The 12,734-nt window shown below is 36.8% G+C and overlaps 1 protein-coding gene across 2 annotated transcripts in view; it reads right to left on the bottom strand.

Moving 5' to 3' along the window:
• Window positions 1-10,042, bottom strand: part of LOC136819709 (ephexin-1-like) — a 37,837-nt gene extending 27,795 nt beyond the window's left edge. The window contains exon 1 of one of the 2 annotated variants that reach the window (XM_067075950.1): window positions 9,921-10,042. The gene's annotated coding sequence lies outside the window, so the exon portion shown is untranslated. The remainder of the gene's footprint in view (window positions 1-9,920) is intronic. The other variant, XM_067075949.1, reaches the window with a different exon arrangement.
• Between the last annotated feature and the right edge of the window lie 2,692 nt (window positions 10,043-12,734).

The following is a 12,734-nucleotide window of genomic DNA, read 5'->3' as shown; positions in this document are numbered from 1 at the left end:
TGCACAGTTCAGCTCGGAACTTCGGGACAACGGGACCTGGGGTTGTAGATACTTTGGAGAGTGTTGGCACAGTTCAACTCGGGACTTCGGGACCACGGGACCTGGGGTTGTAGATACTTTGGAGAGTGTTGTGATAGTTCAACTCGGGACTTCGGGACTACGGGACCTGGGGTTGTAGATACTTTGGAGAGTGTTTGCACAGTTTAGCTCGGGACTTCGGGACCACGGGACCTGGGGTTGTAGATACTTTGGAGAGTGTTTGCACAGTTCAGCTCGGGACTTCGGGACTACGGGACCTGGGGTTGTAGATACTTTGGAGAGTGTTTGCACAGTTCAGCTCGGGACTTCGGGATCACGGGACCTGGGGTTGTAGATACTTTGGAGAGTGTTGGCACAGTTCAACTCGGGACTTCGGGACCACGGGACCTTGGTTGGTTGTAGATACTTTGGAGAGTGTTGGCACAGTTCAACTCGGGACTTCGGGACCACGGGACCTGGGGTTGTAGATACTTTGGAGAGTGTTGGCACAGTTCAACTCGGGACTTCGGGACCACGGGACCTGGGGTTGTAGATACTTTGGAGAGTGTTGTGATAGTTCAACTCGGGACTTCGGGACTACGGGACCTGGGGTTGTAGATACTTTGGAGAGTGTTTGCACAGTTCAGCTCGGGACTTCGGGACCACGGGACCTGGGGTTGTAGATACTTTGGAGAGTGTTTGCACAGTTCAGCTCGGGACTTCGGGACCACGGGACCTGAGATTGTAGATACTTTGGAGAGTGTTTGGAACGCTTGAGGTATATATCTTTCATTTACTTCCTATCTGTTCTGTATTTTATAAATCAATTTTACTGTATACGATAGAAAAAAGTTCTATGCTCAAAGCATCTCTGATTTGTAAGTATCTTGTAAAAACTCCAGCTTGACCCAATATTTTGTACACACGTTTACTAATTATGCCTTAAAAATTTCTTGCTTGGCCAGATAAATCTAATTATAAATTGAGACATGCTTTGAATTTTCTTTTTTACAATACTTGTGATTGTGGTGCAAAAAAGACACTGAAAACGTAAAGACATTAATAAAATAAAAATTTTAGTTTCATCATTAATTATGCTGGAGTTTTTACTTATTCAATATGACATCCCGCCTAGCAAAAGGTCTATTGAGACACTTCATAACGTGTATGAGAAGGTGTTTGTAATCTAGCTTTCTCACCAACAGTATAGCAAAAAAGAATCATAGCCAGGTTAAGCGAAAACATAAAATTAATATACAGTACTTATCAATCTAGATTTTTAACCATGTACATAGTTTCACTTAACTAAAATACATTTCCTATCTTTATATTATATTTTATGTATTGTGGTTCTTTTTTTACTCAAAACAAGATTTAACATGACATTGCGTCCTTATAAAAGGTCTATCCAAGATTATGGCGGATGAAAATCAAAAAGGTCTAATCCCTGTCAGCTATCCTATTTTACGAATATTCAGACCTTGATAGACAAAAGACCTGGATAAACATGAAACATATACAGGACCTTTTCGAGCTGTGAGGCAGATTTCTACCTCAAAAAATTACAGTAGGAATTTAGCACTGTCCTAATTTACTAAAATTAAAACAAGTTTTGAAACTTGAGTTTGAGTAACAAATTTGATTGGCTGTGTTTTGAACTGTCATTATGATCTGGGATATTCAAACTCATACCCCAAACCATGCTATTCATTTTACCATTAGTATACAAACTAGCCGTCACCCGGCGTCGCACCCGCCAAGTAGAGTGTTGTTGAACACATCAAAAGCCCTTTGGATGGCAAGGGACGTGTCCAAATTCACAGCAAAAATTTCCACGTTTTAAACGCAAGTGGAAGAAAGTGTCCAAATTCACAGCAAAAATTTCCACGTTTTACACGCACAGCGGGAAGAAAATGTCCAAATTCACAGCCAAAAGTTTTTTCCACGTTTTAAACGCATGTGGAAGAAAATGTCTACCGATAATGATATATTGTATAATGTCGGTCGATTATCTTTGAATATTAAATCTAAACGTGCATTTTTTTAAAACGTGAAAAACCTTTTGGTTGTGAATTTGGACGTTTAGATTCTAAAAAGTGAGTCGGTCGGTTTAAAAAGTGAGCCGGTCGGTCTATAAAGTGAGTCGGTCGGTCTATAAAGTGAGACGGTCGGTTTAAAAAGTGAGTCGGTCGGTTTAAAAAGTGAGTCGGTCGGTTTAAAAAGTGAGTCGGTCGGTCTAATAAGTGAGTCGGTCGGTCTAATAAGTGAGTCGGTCGGTCTAAAAAGTGAGTCGGTCGGTCTAAAAAGTGACTCGGCCGGTCTAATAAGTGAGTCGGCCGGTCTAAAAAGTGAGTCGGCTGGTCTAAAAAGTGAGTCGGTCGGTCTAAAAAGTGAGTCGGTCGGTCTAAAAAGTGAGTCGGTCGGTCTAAAAAGTGAGTCGGTCGGTCTAAAAAGTGAGTCGGTCGGTCTACAAAGTGAGGCGGTCGGTCGGTCTACAAAGTGAGGCGGTCGGTCGGTCTACAAAGTGAGGCGGTTTAATTTTTCAAATATACCTAGCATGATCAAAGTTGATAAAATGTCCTGTTTTTTAAGAATAGAAGAGAAAGAGATTGCATCTCTCATGCCAAACCAAACGAAGCATCAAATCCAGGAAAGATTATATTTTATGTATTGTGGTTCTTTTTTTACTCAAAACAAGATTTAACATGACATTGCGTCCTTATAAAAGGTCTATCCAAGATTATGGCGGATGAAAATCAAAAAGGTCTAATCCCTGTCAGCTATCCTATTTTACGAATATTCAGACCTTGATAGACAAAAGACCTGGATAAACATGAAACATATACAGGACCTTTTCGAGCTGTGAGGCAGATTTCTACCTCAAAAAATTACAGAAGGAATTTAGCACTGTCCTAATTTACTAAAATTAAAACAAGTTTTGAAACTTGAGTTTGAGTAACAAATTTGATTGGCTGTTTTTTGAACTGTCATTATGATCTGGGATATTCAAACTCATACCCCAAACCATGCTATTCATTTCACCATTAGTATACAAAAGAAGAAATCATCATAGACATCACCTTTTCGCCTTTCTATCTACCATATTGAATGGTATGCAAAAAAGCATAGGGGCTGAATTGCTGTGGTGAGATTTCATAGGAAAATATGCAAAAAGATAATACTAATTATTTTATACATAAAATATAAAACTTACATGCATAATTGGCATTATATCAAAGTTTTTTTTAACCATATCATAAGACAGTCTGGGAAATCCTCTTAATTGCGCACTTAAATCCTGATGCCGTAAAGGAGCAAGTACACAGTTAAAATTTACAAGTTTACGCTAAATGGAAATAAATTGTAATGTCAAAAAATTCACTAAGTGATTTTCCCGAATCTATATAGGCTATAGTAAAGGATTTTTAGCAATTTTTTGAGGGGAAATTTTTTCAAGAGAAGAAAATTATTCTTTCAAATATCGTGTTATCAAGTGAAGATGTTGTCTCAACATGAGAAACCACCAATTGTTTTTTGTTTTTTTCAACTATTTTGTTTTTCGTGGTGTCTACTGTACAAGCCATGTGAGCTAAAAGGCGTGAAAAATATATCTGTAAGTCGCCCACTTGGTAAGTCTCTTTTAAATTTCAACCAATGAAGATGAAGGTTAATGACCAGCCCTAATTTTTGGTGCTAATAGCAATCATTGCCTTGGATGACAAGCAGTCGAATATAACACTATTTGTATCAATCATTGATTTCTTCTAATCTTTAGCAGGATTTTGATGCAAACGTTGTTTTTTCAAAGAATCCATTTGGATTGGATGAAATCGCTTCACCTTCATTTGCTGATTGAATCACAATTGCATTGCATTTGATCGGACAAAATAAAACAATTGATATTGCGGTGATTGGATGACAGAATTTTGCCATTGAACAAAATAAAAAGATTGTTATCTAAATATTTTCCAGGGGTTGATTTTTACATTGCATTTGATCGGACAAAATAAAACAATTGATATTGCCGTGATTGGATGACAGAATTTTGAAATCAGGCGGTTTTAAGTACTGAAAAAGCGTTTTTTAGCAATAAAACTATAGAAAAATCTAAACAAAAAATAATACTTTTTAGGTAAAAGTGTAATATTAAAGTATACATCTAATATGTGATTAGATTATATACCTAAATACATATAGATTTTCTTTCAAGAGCCAACCATGTACGGCAACAATCCGCTTCGCCTTAGCATGGATAAAGAAAACGAAGGTAAATAAATGTTAACCTAAATAACTACACTACTGAATACACTACGGTAATTACACCAAACTACCTTCAATATTAGCTTCAAATTATAAAACCGTTGAGGATGCAGTTACTAAAAAGCATGGCCCAATGTCGGGAGAGGTTATTGAAGAAGTCCATACCGGACCGGGCCGAAAACCTCATGGATCGACATGTATCTTCAACTGATGACCTCTTAAAACGGTTTTTTATCTTACCATTTAACTAAAATGATACTAGAGTTCCACCATAGACCTATAACCATACGTAATAAGTCTTTTAATCTATCTAAATCATAAGAAAATATATAAAATATATAAAAAAGTTAAGTGCTTATAAAATGTATATGCTAGCAGACGCTAGGCATGTTTAAAAGTAAACAAAGAGAGTGAATGAGAAAATATTACACTACTGTAAAAGATAGCAATACTTCAAGTGATGTTTTAAGCTTCTGCACTTCAAAGTTTGTTATAATCATGATTCTTTTAAATATAAGAAACCTGTGATTCTACTTGAAGAAACACTCAAGAGAATGATATAAATGAAGTCTTTCATTAACAAGAAGATATGATCACAAAAAATAAGTTTTCAGAAACAAAATCATACATCAAGGATATCTAGAAAAGACTTTATGGCCGGCGACTTTGAACTCATATTGGGCTTTGAGGTCGGCGAAAATCGCCGGTCGCCGGCCTCAAACAAACCCCCCTGCCAGCTAACTTAATTTTGAGTTGGGTAAATCCCCAAGATTGGCAAACAATCATTTTCCCTACTTGCTTTTCTCTTTGATCTTTTATTGGTTTCTTTTGTTGATCGCTTGTGTCATCGATGACTTGCGCATCATTTCTGGAACTGGAAACAGAGAGGTAATCCTGAGCTGATTCAACAATAAATGATTTTGAGTAAGATAGTCCAAGGCTTTCAAAATTCAACAAAGCAATCGGAAGTAAATAAAGTTTTTTTAATTGATAGACTAGTTACGCATGCAATTACATACTTAAGAAGTTAAGCGCATAATTAAGAGGATTTCCCAGACTGTTAGGTGCAAAGATAATTCTTATTTGGCTGATGGTAGATTATTCTCTTGGGAATAGCAAAATGACATCATATTTCAAACAAGTTTCGAAGTTTGAATGAAAATCACAATCGAACCAATCGAATGCGATGGAATCATTGCGATGAAATCATTGTGATTCAATTGTCAAAAGCAAACAAACAGTTAGTGGAAGTACTTCGATTTGTGAAGTGTCTTTACGCCACATGGAACAAAAGAAAATAGAAAAAGAACAAAAGAATTACCCATAGCCACTATTTCGCAACCATGGGGAATCACGATTTTACAAAAATGGGATTCCTCGTATCAAGTAAAGCATCTTCTGAAAATTTCATTCTTCCCCGTAAATGCGAAAGTCGAAAACGAAGAAGCTTTCATTTTCTGATCGTCTTTTAATCTGCCATGAAGTGTTATAAATCCTTATAGAAAGAAACATTCTCCTACGAAGAGGCTTCAAAAAAATTACGTAGAAAAAAGTTGTTAAAAAGTATGTCATTTTATCTTAACAATTTCGTAAACTACGTCACAACCACAAAGCGCTGACTTTTAGTTTTATGACTTGTTTTCACTCGTTTGGTTTCCGTAATGAAAAGAAAGTCGTTATTGTGAACTTTGAACATGCTTACAAATCGAGGTACTTTCACTAACTGGCAAATCTCAATCAAGCGGCTGATTTCTAGGTATTATTCGATTATGTTTGATTGCGTTCGGATTGCGTTCAATTATGATAATGTTCGCTAAGATTGATGGCAATTGAATCAGCCAACTCCTAGAGGCTTTACAGTTTTAGCCTTGGCTGTCTCATCTCAAATGCGCCATTAGAAAATCAGATTAAAGAGAATGCGTTAGTACTGCACAAAACAAGAGCGATAAATGCAATTGAATCCAGGGCTGCAAATAAATATTTTTAGTCAATCGGACATCATGTCCGACAGAAATGAAATCCTGTCGGTCAAACTCAAAATCCTGTCGGTCATTCAGTGTATATTTTTTTTAAAGTTACGGAGAAAGCGAGTAGGAAAAATAAAAGTTACCTTTAAACAGTTTGTTACTGTATATAACAGAGAAATTGATTCGATAAAAGTGATCTTAGAAACACCTTTGGAAGTTACGAAGAAAGCAAGTTGATAAAAGTTAACTTAAAAACACTCTTGAAAGTTATGAAGTAAGCGAATTGATAAAAGTGATCTTAGAAACACTCTTGAATGAAAGTTACAAAGAAAGCGAGTTGATAAAAGTTAACTTAGAAACACTCTTGAAAGTTATGAAGTAAGCAAGCCGATAAAAGTGATCTTAGAAACACTCTTGAAAGTTACGAAGAAAGCGAGTCGATAAAAGTGATCTTAGAAACAAAGAAGGTTACGAAGAAAGCAAGTTGACAAAAGTAATTTAGAAACACCCTTAAAAGAGTTACAAAGAAAGCGGGTTGATAAAAGTGATCTTAGAAACAAAGAAAGTAACGAAGAAAGCAAGTCGATAAAAGTTAACTTAGAAACACCCTGAAAGCTACAAAGGAAGCGAGTATTAAAAGAATAGGCTAAGTAAGAGACAGGGGTGTAAGAGATTTATTTTCAACTCTCAAGTTAATGGTTTATTCGTTTTTTCATTCGGACATCATGACCGACACAAAAGATTTTCAGTCGGTCAAATAGCTTTTTCAGTCGGACATTGACCGATGACCGACGCTTATTTGCAGCCCTGTGAATCAATAGAACGTAATCAAACATAATCGAATACAATCTCACTTAGCTAATCGAATGGCAAATCCTGGCTGATATTCAATTACGATTCGATTGCACAACTATTGAACAATTGAATGGCAACTATCGGCAGTTCCAGAAAAAAACTATTACTTCCCTGTGGGCGACAGGGTTTTTTGGAAATCCTGAGAAATTTGAAAAAGGTTTCGGAAAATCCAGGATTTTTCCTCATTATTTAGTATTATGTATCGAAAAATCTATAAAATTTGCTCTATTTTCTTACCAAGTATTGGAAAATCCAAGATTTTCCCATAAAAAATCTTGAATGTTACAGAAATCCTAAAGTTTTGCAAAAGTAAATTGTTATGGAAGATCCATGTCGTCCACAGGGGGGTAACGGACTATAACTTGACAATTGAGAGAATGGCCATTATTTGATCGATTGTACATTCGATTGTATTGTATTCGAAATTGATTCGGCATTCAATTCATTTGATTGACACCATCTGGATTGATCTAACTCCCTCATTTACAGTGGTTGTAAAATACTTGTTTTTACTTTAAGGTAACTTTCTAGAGCTTATTTTTCAGCCCAGGTATAGGTCCCAGGTAAAAAAATAGCTCCCTCAAAGATTTAAGTCCCCTCAAAGGTTTAAGTCCCCCCCAAATATTAAAAGCAGCCCCCAGGCCTATACCTACTGTAAAATATTTGTTGATTTAATATATTTTTTTTTGTCAACTAAACTGAGAGATTTGATACACTGAACCAATCATAGTGTCCTCCCCCCCCCCTTTATAAAACATCGATAGTTGGCAAATTTGGTGGGGGGAAGTGTGAAATCACTTCAACTTTATCTCAGCAACCAAGGTCAGTCCACATGATCCCATGTGATTAGATCATGATTGAAAAATTAACAAATTTTCGTTCTATTTTGTCTAGTATTCCTTTTGCAGCAAAATTTTACGTTTGTGTCAGGTTGAAATTTGAGAAATTTATATCGGTATATGGGGGGAACTGATATTTTCTGAATTTTCTGGGGGGAAAGCAAAAAAGAGGGGGGAAACTAAAAAACCGAAAGGTCATAGGGGGGAAAATAAGAGGGGGGAGATTTTAAAAAATCAAGAATTTGGTGGGGGGAACAAACCCTGGAGGACACTATGCCAATTGAACCAAAACATTAATTGATTGCTTCTTATACAAAACATAAGTTTTTAATACAAAATTGTTAACATTTTAAACACGAGCAATGGATTCAGAATAATAGAGGTAATTATTTTTACAACTCACCCTTTTTTATCACATTAATTGACATCTTGACATTTTAGTCATCTTGTTAGATATTTTGTTTAGAGAGTTCTTGCAATATATATAGTTTATTGTTCAACTTGGAGAGGGAATGTTTGGAAACATAGAATTTTTTTTCATAGCAGTTATTTGGGGGGTTGGATTCAGGCAGGGCTGTCGGATTTAGGACCACTCATCTTCTGGAGTTTTTTAACTTTATTCAGCTCGATGCTGAAGACGAAAACACTCAAAGTACCAGAGGAGCATGTTTGAAACTACTTTTTGTTCCCTCCTACAACACCATTACCTTTGGGAACAAATCTTTCTCTAAGTTTTGCATAACACATTGGAACAGCATGCAGCGATCTTATCCAAATATTACCCTGAGCTCATCTGATTTCAGTTTTGTTAAATCTCTTGCCCTTACTCACTGTCTTGGGAGATACTGAGCACACCCCTCCCTACCAAGAAAGGTTAGCAAACTTTCTTTTAATTTATTTTTCATTACATAACAAAATTCTTAAAAATATATAAATATTTTTTACTAATTTACAATGTGTTATAAACGCAATCTGTACTTAGGTGGCCGCATCTTTTTGATTAGCTAGACTATAAGGCGGTCTCCTTCCATATATTTTTTGTGCATATCATCACTTGTATCTTTTCTGTAGTGTTAAATGGTAAATAAATACTTACTTACTTACTCACGGTATAGATGTTTTTAGCGAATGCGACAGTCTTTTTAATAACTAATTAATCCACATATATAGAATACATTACTTTACCTCAGCCAATAAAAAAATGATGAATTATCTTAACTCTAGGTAACTGCTGTGGAATAATTAGTTATTCAAAAGACCGCTGCGTTCACCACCAAAACAACTATTTTTTTGCCATTCTCGAAATGTAACAGTTTTTAAAGATGTAAAAAGTCCTTTATTTTGTGGGGGTGAAAATGACTATAAATGCACAGTAGCGTTGTGGGTCGACAAAAATTTGGGAAAACTTGGTAGGCAATTTTAAAAGATTTTGATTTTGGTGCCTGCTATGATAAAATAAAAATGTCTTTTAAAATAACGTGAGCGAATCGAGCACAAAAATCTTGGGGTGTTTACTCTCTTTTTTGGCCAAAAACTGCCATATCTAGCTAGTAAAAATGTGGTGATATAGAGAAAAATAATAAAAGAAATAGTCAGCCCCCAGCTTTTCCATTGAAATTCCAGCCCTCAAAACGTACATATCAGCCCCCCCCCCAAACACCCCCAAATCAGGTCCCCCCCAAATGTTTGGCTGTATTTTAGCTCCCAGTTTTCATTTTTTTGGGTGTATAAACCCCCCCCCCATAAAAAAAGTCAGGGGGTTGACACTATGGACTTCTGCTGGTCTTTTTCTGGCTAGAAAAACGACGTGAAAAACGTGACAAGCAAAGGAATCTTGTGGAATCTTAAACTTTACAGACTTTATACAGACAGTGTGGAGATGGGAAATCTTATTGGACAAAACGACAGTATAGCCCTAGATCTTTGTAATGAGAAAATTTAATTTAGTCGCCCCAGAAATGAAGAGACAAGACAAGCTTACCTTTCTGGGACTTTGACTTTGCAGGTAGGATGTACAAAGTACAAAGAAGGACACGGTTACTTTTGATCTGGGCTGTATATGCTGCTAACTCCGCCTCCGCATCAGTAAAAATGTAAACATTAGACTTACCTGCGAAAGAAGTTCTTTAAGCTCGACACTGAGCGGAATAACCTTTCAACAATAAATCCTTTGAGAAATTACGCTTCGCATGCTATAATCGAGCTATGTTGGCTCATCATACTACAAAATATGATACTTTTCTTATTTTAGTTTGACCACTAGCTTTGTAGAGACAAAATCATAACATCAAAAATGGTAGCTCAAAAGTGGGCATATTGATATTTCACAAAATTTTATAAAATTTTCATTTCTTTTTTGCTGGAATTTGACATTATATTAGTTTCTTAGTTCTATATTTTAAGTATTCAGGCATTCTTCAGGAAGCAAATTAAAGAATACAAATATCCAACAGACGTTTTTTTGACCATGGTCATGGAGGTAGGAGGAGGAACCTTTTCCATCTTTTTTGTGAAATTTTGAGAACATTTTGGCAGTCTAAGGCGATGGGAATTTGATGTTCTGTTTACCGTCGACCACCCGCATGCTCTTGAGCCACCGCTCAAAAAAGTTCATTATTTCTTAAAAACTCATTATTTTCTTCTTTTCCTGTGCCAAGCTATCCAAAACACTCAAAGTGAATCAAAAATAATATCTTCGCTAACAAAATGTGCGCCTCGAGTAAGAAACATGGATCCAATAACGTCCGCGAATGGGGCGGGCATTTTTTTAAGCAGTAGGCGGCATCAAGGGCGTTTTAGAAATTCGCGTTTTAGACGCGTCTCGAACGAGTTTGAATTTTTGCGCATGTCATTTTGATTCCAAAAGTAAAAGCATCTCGATTTCACGTTGGAATTCAAATTCATTGGCATTGGAGATTAGAAGCACCAGGTAGGAATAATGAATAATGAATAATGAAATTTTGCCGCATCAAATATTTTTTGAAACGCGACGGTAAACAGAACATCAAATTCCCATCGCCTAAACTTAAACTCCTATATCAGGATTAGAAACTAGGCTAGTCTTACTTCTTTTATCTTTTCCTTTACAACAATACAATGCTGACTAGTTGACACAACACATGTGTATATGTACATTCAGGCCTGGCCATGAAATGGCGTGCGAAAGTACGCGCACGCGCTGGCACACGCGTAAAATTATTTACGGAACTTTTTTAAGCTTATAGATCAACACCCGATCTGCAATTTGTAGAGGAATTTCTCTGTAAACCACTGATTTTAGAAAAACTGTAGCTACCGAAAGTTAAAATGACGGGATGAAGTCGCAACATTTCGAAGGAAAAGGCAGCGCTGTCCAATGAAAAAAGAGGTTTTTATCAAACCTAGTTCAAAACTGTACTTTTAAAGTTGCGAATTTGCGCGCAAAGGTGAAAGCAATTGAAATCATATGCTTTCAGTGGAGTTTGTGGACGAAATCAGAAAGCAATTGGCTGAAAGGATTTCCGTCTCAATACTTGTTTTTACGACCCTGCCTATGCCCCGGACAGTCCGGGGCAAATGTCTGGGGTCTGAAAAAAATAACTTTTTCCCCGGACCTACGTCCGGGGCTCTAATTTTTGCGCCATAAATTTGCTTGAGATTTAAGGTTCAAATACAGGCCTCACACACGAAACACCAAAATCAGGACATTACAAGATCTTTTGGAAGACGGCGTTTGTCCACGGAAGAATATTTCAATGAATTAGAAAAAAGCCCGTGCGGTCAGCGATTCTATAAAAAGCGACCGCGCGGGCTGTCTGGGGCGTCCGGGGTAGTCTCTCAAAAACAAATAATACGGACCCCGGGCACGCATCAAAAAAACCCCGGACTGTCCGGGGCATAGGCAGGGTCGTTTGTTTTTTATCAGTATGCAGTTGGACCCCCCCACCCCCTTATCGGCCCAATGCTGATAAAAAATTCAAAAGTTATTTGTCGAAGATCCCTAATAAATAATGAATGTGTAACTTTCCGCGCAAGTGACGTCAAACGCCCCATCGGTATACTACTAATTTGTTTTCTTCGTTCCAGACACTCTTGTGTGTTCCACTATACGGATTTTTTTCATATTTCGATTTAAAAGCCTACCAGTCTAAACTTAAACTCCTATATCAGGATTAGAAACTAGGCTAGTCTTACCTCTTTTATCTTTTCCTTTACAACAATACAATGCTGACAAGTTGACACAACACATGTGTACATGTACATTGACAAGTAATCCCTGAGAGAAGTTTATATCGAAATCTGCAACAAAAACGAAAGTGGTCTCTTCTACTGATTGCTACATAGCGCTCCTTGACAGCTGTTTATCAAATTTCCACCAATGAGGTTGCCGCATTTCAAACGGCCCTTCTTTTTGGCACCCGTGGCCTCTCAGTGCCTTGCACGATGGGCGGCTGTAAAATCCCACCCTTCATATATTTGTTTCAATCCGTGATCCGTGGCTCAGGTTTTTTCTCATCTTCGATTTACTGAAGAAAGCGGGAATTTGACGCGAGAGTTAGATTATGAACAAAGTGCCGTAAAAAATCATTGAATAAAATAAGAACTTAAAATCTTTATTTTGAAGAATAGGTGCAAAAAAGTGAAACATATAAAAGTTTCATTTTTCATTGCTTTAATCGAAATGGGGGATTTGGAAAATTTTATATGTTTAGTTTTTTGCACAAACCCCTGTTACTATGAACGAGCACTCCTTTGCTAAGATGTTGGCTTGAAATCGAAAATGAAACCACTCAAAAGGAAAGTAAAATCGGCCTGT

This window comes from Clytia hemisphaerica, unplaced genomic scaffold (assembly GCF_902728285.1).
Source record: "Clytia hemisphaerica strain Z4C2 unplaced genomic scaffold, Clytia hemisphaerica genome assembly, whole genome shotgun sequence".
NCBI lineage: Eukaryota > Metazoa > Cnidaria > Hydrozoa > Leptothecata > Clytiidae > Clytia > Clytia hemisphaerica.
The sequence above is the reverse complement of the archived record's forward strand: the minus strand, read 5'-3'. Positions and strand labels throughout refer to the sequence as shown.